Below are 13,438 nucleotides of genomic sequence, written 5' to 3' on the forward strand. Positions count from 1 at the left end.
GTGTTCATTGGAAGGACTGATGTTGAAGTTGAAACTCCAATACTTTGGCCACCTGATGCGAAGAGTTGACTCATTTGAAAAGACTCTGATGCTGAGAAAGATTGAGGGCAGGAGGAGAAGGGGACGACAGAGGATGAGATGATTGGATGGCATCACCTACTCAACAGAGGTGGGTTTGGGTAATCTCTTGGAGTTAGTGATGGACAGGGAGGCCTGACATGCTGCGGTCTGTGGGGTCACAGAAAGTCGGACATGACTGAGCAGCTGAACTGAGCTGAACTGAAGGCACAACAGATTTTTGTTTAAATTGTCTCATGTAGAAACTTATTTTTCATATAATACAGTGTTATGTCGAATAATCTTAAGGACATAAGGGTTGAATAAAGAAAAATAAGGTTAGATTTTTGCCTAGGATTGACTGAGGACACTTTTTGCCTTCTCTAGCACAGTCTAGTTTGTAGAAGCAATTGAAAGGAGTAGATCATAGTAGAGTTTGAGCATCTGGGAAGCGACCTGAGAAAATACCAGAGGGTGGGCTGGGCGATGGAGGGAGCAGAGGGAGAGAGAACCTGGAGACAGAATAAAGGTGGGGCTGATATCTGCCGCTCACGGTCGGTCCGCCTCTCCGGGGATCCTTCTGACAGCAAATATAGGCTCATCCCTATATTTGGCGAATGGCAAGACTTCAGCTGAAAACCTGAACTCACACTGGGTCATTTTAATGGACTTATTAAACAAATATACTCATTAATTATCGATAAATAGGATTTCCTTACGAAAGGAGAACAAATCTGTGGAACCAGGTCATATTTTTTTGAAGGGACTCTATTTCCTTCTCTTCAGTTATTGGGCAAGGGCGATATTTGCAGTGAACTTTTTAAATTACACAGAACTTTTCTATAAATTATCTCATTTGAGTTTCAAAACAATGTCACCAGAATAACTTCTTTGGCCCAATTTAAAAGGTCAAACAATAAGACTTAAATATTAAAAGACTTTTCTAAGATCACAAATGCAGCATTTGGTCAAGGCAAGCTGTTTGTGTGTGTGTGTGTGTGTGTGTGTGTGTGGGTGGGTGTGTATACACACCCACATATAAATGTGAAGTGCTTTTTTAACCAAAAACTAAATTAGTTTACATATTTTACTTTCATAAGAGACATAAATAAGATTTTCCATGATTTTCTTTTTCCCTTCCACATTAAGAGGGGAGGAGTGTAGTGATTTTAAAGTAATGGAATTCAAACACAATACAAAGTTTATATTTATAAAATTTATATAAGATAAGTACCTTGGGAAAGTTATCAAGTCCATATATTGTTATTGTATCTTTTCCCCTAAATCAAAATATGATTTTCCTAGGCTATTATGATTTATAATGTTTCCTTCCAAGTCTTGAATGCACATGCATATTCATATGAATGTGTACACTCTGGGATAAAATTTAAGAATATCAATCACAACAATAGCTGTAATAGCAAACTGTATCATTTATTGCACTTCGACAATGGGTTAAACTTTGTGTGGTTAAAGAATCTTATTTAATCTTTATATAACCTATAGGAATAGCTATTATCTTCATATGTTACATGGCTCAATTAAGGCTCAGAGAGGTTGAGAACCTTGAAGTAGCTGGGATTTACATGTCTAGTGTAACAAATAAGCCAGCTGTATTTTAAAACAAAGAATGTAAAAGTGTTTATTGATCTACATACCATGTAAAGCATTGACTAGACAAGATGTGGTATATGGTTAACACTGCTGTTTCAAAATTGTTGCTTGTCATATATAGCAATGCTTTTTGTATTTTTATTTCATTTCCAACAAATGCCAGGGTGACAGATGGCAGTGTGGGTAAGGGCATAATGTAATGCAGGGTGTTTAGTGTTTTTAGGCCACCAGCAAGTCCTGCAAAGGGCAGATATTGAGCATGACTATGATAATTCTAAACAGCCTTTGGAGCCATCAAATCACATAAAGCTCAGTTGCATGAAGGGAAGTCTTCAGCCATAGGGAGACATTTTATTCCCTTCTTTCTAAATTTCTCTATATATTACACTATCAAAGAGCTGAAAAATTGAGGATTTAATAGCAAGTAGCCACACCTACATCTATAACACTGGAAATAAGATAGACTGACTTTTTCTCACCTTGAATTATCAAATTCTTGCTGTTTTCTGTCTGTCCTTTTGGACACCTTTCACATTCTCACTCTTTATGTTATGAAGTCACTTTGGGATCCTCTTGAGTGACTATTAATGCTGCTCAGGATTGGGTAGCAGCTCTGTTATCTTTGCCTTTATTTATATCTCCTCTGGGGCACATTGGATATCCTCATAGATTTTAGAGCTAAGAAATCACAATACACTTCCTGAAGTGAATTCTTCAAATTACTAAGTTCTCTAAGGGCTATTAAGAGGGATTCATTGTCATGTTCAATATTATTGGTTTCTAGTGGTACTTTCAGCATTGATTTTGCCCATGGTGCCCCCTTCCTTGGTGCAATTTTTTGTTTGTTTGTTTTAATTCACTTACAATTTCTTACATAATTTAATTTCTATTTCCTCAAGTATAATATTTTTTACTTTCTATTTCTTGGTGGTTCGCTGTATTCCATATTATATTTCAGCTCTGTTTTATAATTTTAATAGGAACATTTAGTGGGTTTTTTTTTTTTTCTGGAATGATTCCTATATACTGTCTTCATCATCAGATTAGATTATGAAGTGATTCTGGGAAGCTTTTATTTGTAAGGGATGATTTCTCAGCTCCAATCCTATTCCTGATGGATCTTGAAGAGGAATCCCTATATCCCTAAGCATTACTCTTGGGGATGAGCAAGGTCTATAGAAAATGATGCTTGAATGAAAGGCTATATGTGAAAAAGGAAGGTAATAATATAAGAGCTATAAGAAGGGAAAGGAACAGAGCAGAAGAATGAGAATTATAAAGAATTCTTAAAGTATAGGGGAAAAAAGATAATGAAGGAAAATTAAAAAATTGTTCTCAGGTAACAAGCAGGACACCACATGGAGAAGAGGGCTGTGGATTTTTATCCCAACTTCAAACTTTGTACTATCCCTTGCCCAGAATGCTTTGCATTCTTCTATCATTGTGTGTGCACACTCACTCAGTCATGTCTGACTGCTTGCCACCCCATGGACTATAGCCTGCCAGGCTCCTCTGTCCATGATTTTTCCCAGGCAAGAATAGTGGCATGGGTTACCACTTGCTTTGCCAGGGGGTCTTCCCAACCTAGGGATTGAACCCATGTCTCTTGCATCTCCTGAACTTGCAGGTAGATTCTTTACCACTGTGCCCTTTTCATTCATTGCACCTCTGTATTCTGGACTGTGGGTTAAGTACTTAACACAAATCTTCATTTTTCATTAATATTATCCCTGTCCTAACTCTACCCTTATCTCTCTTTGCATGTGACTGCACTTGATAAAAAACACCCCAAGCTTCTTAAAACCTTGATTTGTCATTAGGTTCCAGCAGCTGCTCCTTGGATCCATCAAAATGTCAAAACGTCAGGTGCTGAGATTCATATATGGGTATTGCTCCTGGCAGTTCTGATCATTGTAGCAAGACGTGAACATTTCCTATCCAGTATACTTTCCTAATAGTATGACTTTGCAGTGGTAATTTTTATAACACTGCCAGGTTGAATCTTATTATGAAATACAAAATTGGACTAAAACATACAATGATCATACCTTTGCAATTTGCAGATATAAGAGGAAAAATGAACAAATGGTAGATATGTGATCCATTCACTATCAGAAAGACTACAAATGCTCATCAATTTTAATTATTTGAGAAACTTATCTATTACTATTTAGTAGAAGTAAAAAGCAGATGTATGGACAAATTATGGGAATGGATTTTGGGGTATGTTTCTCCAATTTGGAATTTAGTGTCGCTCTTCTTTCAATATATGTCAGAAATACATTTTAAAGTCAAATAGCTAATATTTGCATATAATGTAGATTAATGGCCAAAGACTTATAAAATCTTCCATAGTCTCAATTTTGGGTTCTTTAGGTACTATCGTCCTTGGGCCCTACAATCTTCATAGGCAACTAGGAGATTTGTGGAAGGAAAGAAGTCAAGATATCATCTTATCACCAAAAGATCCTGCAACACTGGGCCAGTAGGCATTTCCTTTCACACTGACCTGCTATCTCATTGTTGTCTTTCCCAATGGAAGGGATTTAAGGCAGAAGGCCTTGGTACCTCCTACCTTGAAATGCAGGTACCTGAAGCATTTGCACCAGGCACCACAACATCATTAGGTGGGGCTTTTAGGAGCTTACCTCACATGAACACTTGTTATATTGCTTCCATTGTGAAATGCTGACCCTTAAATTCTTTTCTTTAGTTACACGGAGAAGTAAAGTTCTAGCCTGTTCTTGCTTGTCAAAGATGACACTTTATTTCCTTTCAAGTGCTCTAAACTTCCACTTTTCTAGGTCTTATAACATCTGAGACAACATATTTCCTTCATGATTTTTCAAGTGTCAGTGATACTAAACATGAGTAAAACTGGTTACAGACCTTGTCTGGTAGTCCCTCCCTTCTCAAAAGCAGTAGGAACTGATCAATTCATATTGGTGATTGGCCCATAATCAGAGGTTTCACTTCTGAGAAGCAAAATGATATAGGAGAGGCTAAATCATTTGCTATATCTGGTATCAGGATCTCTTCTGGTCTTGATAATCTAGACCAAAAATATTAGTGATTATTTATATCACTAGACAAATAACTTTAGCATACATAACTTCACATATTACATGAGTTAGTAATATTTTACCAGTGTTTTGCAATATAGATTAAGAAAGGGGAATTATTTATTTCAGTACCTACTTAGAAAATGTCTGATTATAGCTACTATTTATAATCTACTTATTTATCTATTTATAAATTTATGAACCCATTTTGGTATAAACCAAATGTTTAAAGAAATTCTGAAAAAAGTTAAGAATATTGCTTTAATTTAAAATGAGGACTTTAAAAAATATTTGCAAATGATGCAACCAATAAGGGATTAATTTCCAAAATATACAAACATCTTATACAGCTCAATATAAAAAAAAAAATAAAAAAATGAGTAGAAGCCTTGACTAGGCATTGCTCCAAAGAAGACATACAGATGATAAAAAACACATGAAAAGATGCTCAACATTACTAATTACTAGAGAAATGAAAATCAAAACTACAATGAGGTATCACCTCACGCTGACCAGGATGACTATCATTTTAAAGTCTACAAACAATAAACGCTGTAGAGGTTGTGGAGAAAAGAGAATCTCCTACACTATTAGTGGGAATGTCAATTGGTACAGACATTATGAAAACAGTTGAGGAGGTTTCTTAAAACACTAAAAACAGAATTACCATATGACCTAGCAATCCCACTCCTGAGAATATATCCAGAAAAGATGAAAAACTCTAACTCAGAGAGATATATGCACCTCAGTGTTTGTAACATCACTATTTACAGTAGCCAGGGCATGAAAGCAATTTAAATATCCATCAACAGATGGGTGGATAAAGATGTACACACACAAAAAAACACACACAATGGAATATTACTCAGTCAGAAAAAGAATGAAATAATAACATTTGCAGCAACACGGATGGACATAGATTATTGAAGTGAAGTAAATCCGACAGAAAAAGACAAACATCATATGCTATCACTTATATGTGGGATCTAAAAAATGATAGAAACAGACTTATTTAGAAAACAGAAATAGACTTATAGAAACAAGCTTATGGTTACAAAGAGGGAAGCAGGAGGAAGAATCCACTGGGAATTTGGGTTTACTAGATACACATTACTATATATGAAATTGATAAGTTCCTACTGTATAGCACAGATATTCAGTATCTTGTAATGACCTATAATGAAAAAATTCAGAAAAAAAATAATATCAATATATATATGAATCACTTTGCTATATACTGAAACATTGCAAATCAACCATACTTCAATTTAAAAAGGAGAACTTCTTTCATCCCCTCAAAAAGAAAAAAAAAGGCTTTAAAGGATCCATTCATTTCATAAAATCAAAATTGACCTACTTTAGTTTTAGCTTGTGTGTGTGTTGAAAAAGTGTTGGTCATAATTCTAAAAATTTAGTTAACTGTCTTCTGAGAATTATGATAGAAAGGTACTGCCCAGATAAAGAAAATATTAAATTCCATGAATATGGAAACACTACCAACTATTTATTTTTCATATCAAAAGAGAGTTCAGGGGAGAAAAACTGTAATTTTTAATGATAATTGTTCATAGAAAGTTTCTGAAGGAACTATAATGAATAAGCTTTAAACATTTTAGCAATAATTCTGGCATATGCCTATAAAGAAAAAATTTGGATTAATTTCTATTACTTTTACAACTTAAATTTCCTTCATTGCATTTTACCAGAAAGTAGTTCAAGTATTGCATTTTATATGAATATGAAACTATATAGTAGATGTACGTTGTGAGCCAACAGTAAAAGATAATATTGTTCTATCAAAACAACAGAATAGATATGTACTCTATGCATATGAAGGGTGCATCGGGAGCCCAGTATTTATTTTAAAAATGGCAGTGTACACCTTTACTAAAATGGAATGTCATGCTTTGAATTATAGCCTTTTTATTTCATTGTGGTAGACTTGTCTTGTACACTTCTTATACAGTGTTTTCACACCCTACTTGTGCAGCTGTTATTGCTTTAGAGATGGAATCAGTGGTGCAGAGGGGGACAGACTTCAATTTTTCAGCCTCTGAGTCTGAAGTATATTTTAAAATAGTGTCCTCCCTAAATATTGTATGCATGTTGAAAGTGCATAGTATTGTGAATGAGACAGTTGTAAGAACACTCACACACACATACATAATGAAAGGGTAGATATTTGCTTCTTTTAAAAAAAGGTATGTCCATTTCCAGTTTTTCAGTTTCTAAAAATATATGTTTGTCTTTCCTTTCTTGTGTCTTCTGACAGCATATTTTCTGTACTATTCATAGGAAAATATTATTTGGTAGGTTCTCACAAAATGAAGCTTGTTTTGAAAATGGTTGCCACAAATTTTTATAGAAAAAAATAGTATAATATCTACTTCAAATGTTTATGTGTTATAGTAATACACTGTGGCTCATAGGTGATAAAAGAGTGTGTGTTGAACACCTCTATTTTGGTGAGCTGGATTGTTTAGTGATTAGAGTGCTTCAGTGGTGTGTGTTCACGGAGACTTTATCTGTATCCTGGAGAGTAGGAAGAGAATGGTCTTCCTTGATTTACCCATGCTGTCTCCATCTACCCACTTCCAACTATACCAACTTCAGGCAATAAAGAAAGAAAATCATCTTACTTTCTCAGCTGAATGAACTGTGTTGGCTTCAGTGTTTTGCAAATTTTAATGTGTATTTAAATCACTTGGAGATCTTTTACAATGACAAATTCTGACAATAAATCTAGGTGGGATACAGCCTGCATTTCTAACAAACTCTCATAGAGCAAGGAGCTAAAAAACAAAAACATGTTTTATTCTAACTGCAGCAATGACCCTCAATCCACCTGTAATGTTTAAGGAAACTATGATAGATGCAGTCTGTTGAGTGAAAAAGGAAAAAGCTGTTCTTGAATAATGGAATACATATGAATATAGAGAATCAAGGAGTTCAGGAGAGCCAGGGAGAAAGAAATTAAACGTGATAGAGCAGAAACTGTGATGGGAGAACACCTTGGAAGAAACTGCTGCTTATGCTTATGCAGAATATCTGTAGCTCGTCTGCTGAAGCTGCAGTCAGTCATCAAGCTTGGAGACGGATGGATAGCCAATGTGGAGAAACAAAAAAATCTTAGCAAACTGGAAAGCATAGTGTTGGCAAAAACCATCCTTCTGAATTAGTTTAATTGTCTAGAAGAAATTGGCTCTGATGGCTTGGTATTGAAAATTTGTGGTTGAGAGCCAAACCTCCAAATTTAAAATAAATTTTTAAAACCTTGTCTGATAAGTGTGGTTTAATACCAAACCTGGCTTTTTGTCGGTAAATATACTTGTTCATAGCCCTTGTGTTTCTGATGGCTCAGAACAGCATTTTCGCCAAATTGTGTGAAAAATATTATGTTTGAAGTCAACTAAATCCAAAATGATTGAATATCAACTAAATAGGCCAGGGAAGCATTTTAAATAATTCAACTATCAATAAAGATCTTTTTGTAATTATAAGAATAGCGTAAAGTTGCAAGCATTCGATTTTCCAGACAAGAGAACTATGCTTTTTTCAATGAATAAAGCACCTATTTTCTCTTCCTTTAAATGCTCAGCTTTCCTCTTGACATTATGAAGTGAGTTTGGTGCTTATGATTGATAGCAATAACTTTTACAGAACTTCTCTTCCTGTTAGCCATCTTTCATTACTGTATCGATTTGTCTGTGTTCTTATGGGTTTCTTCTTTGATCTCATTTAGCATTTGGATACACTTTATTGATTTCACCTTGTGGTCAATTTGCATTCAAAGTTAGCATTCGGTTCAGCAGAAGTACTTGTAATATTGGATATTAACAAGGAATTTCAGAGACTAATGTTCTAGTTATCTGCTAAGGTTGGTTGAAGCACATCCTAGTGGATGAAGAGGAAATTATTCACATACTCTAATGAAAGGTTATTTAAATAATCAGTTTCAAGATAATACTGCTAAAAGGAAGTTATTTTGTGACATATTTCTAGTCATAGCTCTGTAAGACCTCTGTGTTTATTATGAGTGGTCAGGGGAGATTAGGCTAAGGAGGAGGGGTATCAGTCCTTCTCTATGAGTAGTCTGTATTTCCATTTCACACACACCTGTATTTAAAATTCAACTAAAGGCTGTAGAATTTTGCCATTCCATCCATTTTTAAACATTGTCAAGTTATTGTATTACATTTATTTTATTTTTAATATATTCATCCAGTTTAATAGCTAATATATATAATCAATGTGTGCATGCATGCTAAGTAACTTCAGTTGTGTCTGACTCTTTAAAACCCTATGGACGGCCAGGCTCCTCTATCAGTGGGGATTCTCCAGGCAAGACTATTGGAGTGGGTTGCCATGCCCTCCTCCAGAAGATCTTCCTGACCCAGCAACTCAGCCCATGCCTACTGTGGCTCCACATTACAGGCAGTGTCTTTAGTGCTGAGCCACGGGGGAAGCCCCTATAATCCATATACTTATAATCAATATATATCTTGTCAATAGAATAGAATCTAATTTTACCAAAACAACATTATTGACATCATAGAAATTTTCTGCTGAAAATACTGCTAACCTAAATGTATTTTAATATCAGACCTCCACCTTATACTTCAATATTATTATATTAAAAGATGAGATGGTGTCTCTGAGCGAAATGTATCTGCAACTGATCTGATTCATTCTCTCTCTCTCTCTTGCTCTCTCACTCTCTCTGAGGGAATTTAGTGACAAACCTTTTAGAGAGATGATGAATGTAATGTAATGTTTCTGAACATGAAGTTTTGTGTGTGCGAGGCGGGGTGGCGGGGGAACCTAATTAACAAACTTAAACTACTTCTATTCAAGCACTTCAGAAAGATAATACCAGTCACAAATGTTAAATATCTGTTTGGCTTTACTTTGCTTACTCATGCATTTATTCAATACTTGCTATGGCAGTTTATCTAAAATTAGGTGCAAAGTAATTTAGGTAGCCATACCCTATGTGAAAGATTCTGTAGAAAGCTTTAAATCATAGTGACAGCCATTAGGAATTGCTTAAAGGAAATGCATTTCTGAACAACTCCTGAGGAAACAATAGGGGGCAAAGCTGTAATATATCCTTAGGTCTCATAAGAAATTACTCAGCATTTAGATATATGCTCCTTTAAAACAATGGAATTAGACATACCATTTTTGGTATTTTTATTACACCTATTTAAAGAATGTACAACATGCATTTATTGGGCATTTTTTTTCTGTCAGATATGTTACTTGATGTTTGAGTGCTATCATGTCATTGAACTCTCAAAAATTTTTGAGTTGAATAACAGCAAAAAATCTATATTGATATCTTTATTTTATTGATTAGGAAATAATAGCAAAAAGAGATTAAACCATTTGCCTAAAGTCACAGAAGTACTTAGTGGCAGACATGCTTCTTCAATGGCTCAGTGGGTAAGGAATCTGCCTGCAATGCAGGAGCCCATGGAGACACAGGTTCGATCCCTGGGTCAGGAAGATTCTCTGGAGGAGGAAATGCCAATGCATTCCAATATTCTTACCTTGAAAATCCCATAGGTAGCAGAGCTTGGCAGGCTACAACAAAGGGTCACAAAGAGTGGGACATGACTGAACGTGCATGCACAGTAAATGCCATCAGTGGGGTTCCAGAGTTGGGTTTCTAACTTCTGTGCTGTTTTCATTTCAGTCCCATCACTGATGTCTGTGTAAGCATCCTGGAGGCCTTCGCGTTAGTTCTCCCAACTGTCACATGGGAGCTGTCATTCTAAAATGTTGATGGAGACTTCATGAATGTAACTCTTCTGTAAATTTCTAAATTTGCAGAGTTCCAAAAAATACCAAGGAGAGATAAGAAAGCTTCCCTCAGTGATCAGTGCAAAGAAAGAGAGGAAAAAATAGAATGGGAAAGACTAGAGATCTCTTCAAGAGAATTAGAGATACCAAGGGAATATTTCATGCAAAGATGGGTGCAATAAAGGACAGAAATGGTATGGACCTAACAGAGGCAGAAGATATTAAGAAGAAGTGGCAAGAATACACAGAAGAACTGTACAAAAAAGATCTTCACGACCCACATAATCACAACGGTGTGATCACTTCCCTAGAGCCAGACATCCTGGAATGTGAAGTCAAGTGGGCCCTAGGAAGCATCAATACAAACAAAGCTAGTGGAGGTGATGGAATTCCAGTTGAGCTATTTCAAATCCTGAAAGATGATGCTGTGAAAGTGCTGCATTCCATACATGAGCAAATCTGGAAAACTCAGCAGTGGCTACAGGAATGGTAAAGGTTGGTTTTCATTCCAATCCCAAAGAAAGGCAATGCCAAAGAATGCTCAAACTACTGCACAGTTGTACTCATCTCACACGCTGGTAAAGTAATGCTCAAAATTCTCCAAGCCAGACTTCAGCAATACATGAACTGTGAACTTCCACATGTTCAAGCTGGTTTTAGAAGCAGAGGAACCAGAGATCAAATTGCCAATATCCGCTGGATCATCAAAAAAGCAAAAGAGTTCCAGAAAAAAACATCTACTTCTGCTTTATTGACTATTCCAAAGCCTTTGTGTGGGCCACAACAAACTGTGGAAAATTCTGAAAGAGATATGCATACCAGACCAACTGACCTGCCTCTTGAGAAACCTGCATGCAGGTCAGGAAGCAACAGTCAGAACTGGACATGGAACAACAGACTCGTTCCAAATAGGAAAAGCAGAACATCAAGGCTGTATATTGTCATCCTGCTTATTTAACTTATATGCAGAGTACATCATGAGAAATGCTGGGCTGGAGGAAGCACAAACTGGAATCAAGATTGCTGGGAAAAATATCAATAACCTCAGATATTTAGGTGACACCACCCTTATGGCAGAAAGTGAAGAAGAACTAAAGAGTCTTTTGTTGAAAGTGAAAGAAGAGAGTGAAAAAGTTGGCTTAAAGCTCAACATTCAGAAAACTAAGAGCATTACATCCAGTCCCATCACTTTATAGCAAATAGATATGGAAACAATGGAAACCATGGCAGACTTTATTTTTCTGGTCTCCAAAATCACTTCAGATGGCAACCACAGACATGAGATTAAAATACACTAGCTCCTTGGTAGAGAAGCTATGACCAACCTAGACAGCATATTAAAAAAAAACTGAGACATTACTTTGCCAACAAATGTCCATCTAGTCAAAACTATGGTTTTTCCAGTAGTCATGTATGGATGTGAGAGTTGGCCTATAAAAAAAGCTGAGTGCCAAATTGATGCTTTTGAACTGTGGTGTTGGAGAAGACTCTTGAGAGTCCCTTGGACTGCAAGGAGATCCAACCAGGCCATCCTAAAGGAAATCAGTCCTGAATATTCATTGGAAGGATTGATGCTGAAGCTGAAACTCTACTATTTTGGCAACCTGATGTGAAGAACTAACTCCCTGGAAAAGATCATGATGGTGGGAAAGATTGAAGGCGGGAGGAGAAGGGGACGTCAGAGAATGAGATGGTTGGTTGGCATCACCAACTCAGTGGAGATGAGTTTGGGTAAACTCTGGGACTTGGTGATGGACAGGGAGGCTGGTGTGCTGCGGTTCATCGGGTCGCAAAGCATCGGACACGACTGAGTGACTGAACTTAAACTGAAAATTCTAAATTTAGAAAACTCATTAGACAAAGGATTTAATTATCTGTGTAATGCTTGAATTTTATAAATATGTCCAGAGTTATAAAATTATAGATATCTGCAATATATCAATTTAACAGTCGAGTGCTGCTATTTTGGATCCAGTGTTGTTGATAAATAGATATAACTCAGAAATTTGGGGACTGAATTTATTGTATTATGAAAGTCATCTCAATGTTTTATTCTGAAAAAAAAGTGTATTCAGAAGCTTATTTGATTTTAGAAGATATTTTCTTTAAGGTTGTGCCAAACTGCAAAACTTAAAGAGTTTAGAATATTAGTAGTGCAATTTTAAAAAATGATCATTATGAAATGTATCCCAGTTAGACCTTCTAAACTTTTGACACAGAAGTTGATAGAAAGGAAACTAATTATAATCTCATAGAAAAAAATGTAAACACTTTCTTAGAGAGTTAAGGATATATGTAACTTTGAAAAGTTTTATAGAATAATCTAGAGTCATAATTGTCAAGTAAATCACCTGAGATATCTGAAAGAAAAAAAATGTTGGGCTCTGGAGAAAGTTTGTGAAGTATTTTCAGCCTTAGTATTTTCCAAAAGCAAAATCAAATTAGTCTAAAAAAATCTTTGCAATTTGCAAAATCATTGATTTTTATTTACAATCATGGAATATAGCTTCCTTTTTTGAAGAAGAAGTTGAGCAATGACTCACTTAACTAATACTGAGTGAGTAATTAACTCAAGCAACTTAAGGAGAAGAAGCTTACATTTACCCCTGGGTAATAGGATATAGTCTCAACTATCTTTTTTTCTTTCCGTCACTCTTTCCCTTCTTCCCTTCCTTCCTTCTCTCCCTCTCTCTTTTCTCTCTCTCTTTGTCTCTGTATTTTATAGGGCAATGAAAGATTCCTGTAGCTGGTTAGGAAAATTTCAGATACCTTAGAATTGCTTCCTGCATGCAATCTCTGTTCAGGCTGCACAAAAATGATTATTCCTTTTACTCAAAAATACACATGTTTATATCTTGTTGCTTTTGATTCTGGTGTGTCTCAGTCCTTTTCTAAGCTTC

Source organism: Odocoileus virginianus, chromosome 24, assembly GCF_023699985.2.
Source record: "Odocoileus virginianus isolate 20LAN1187 ecotype Illinois chromosome 24, Ovbor_1.2, whole genome shotgun sequence".
NCBI lineage: Eukaryota > Metazoa > Chordata > Mammalia > Artiodactyla > Cervidae > Odocoileus > Odocoileus virginianus.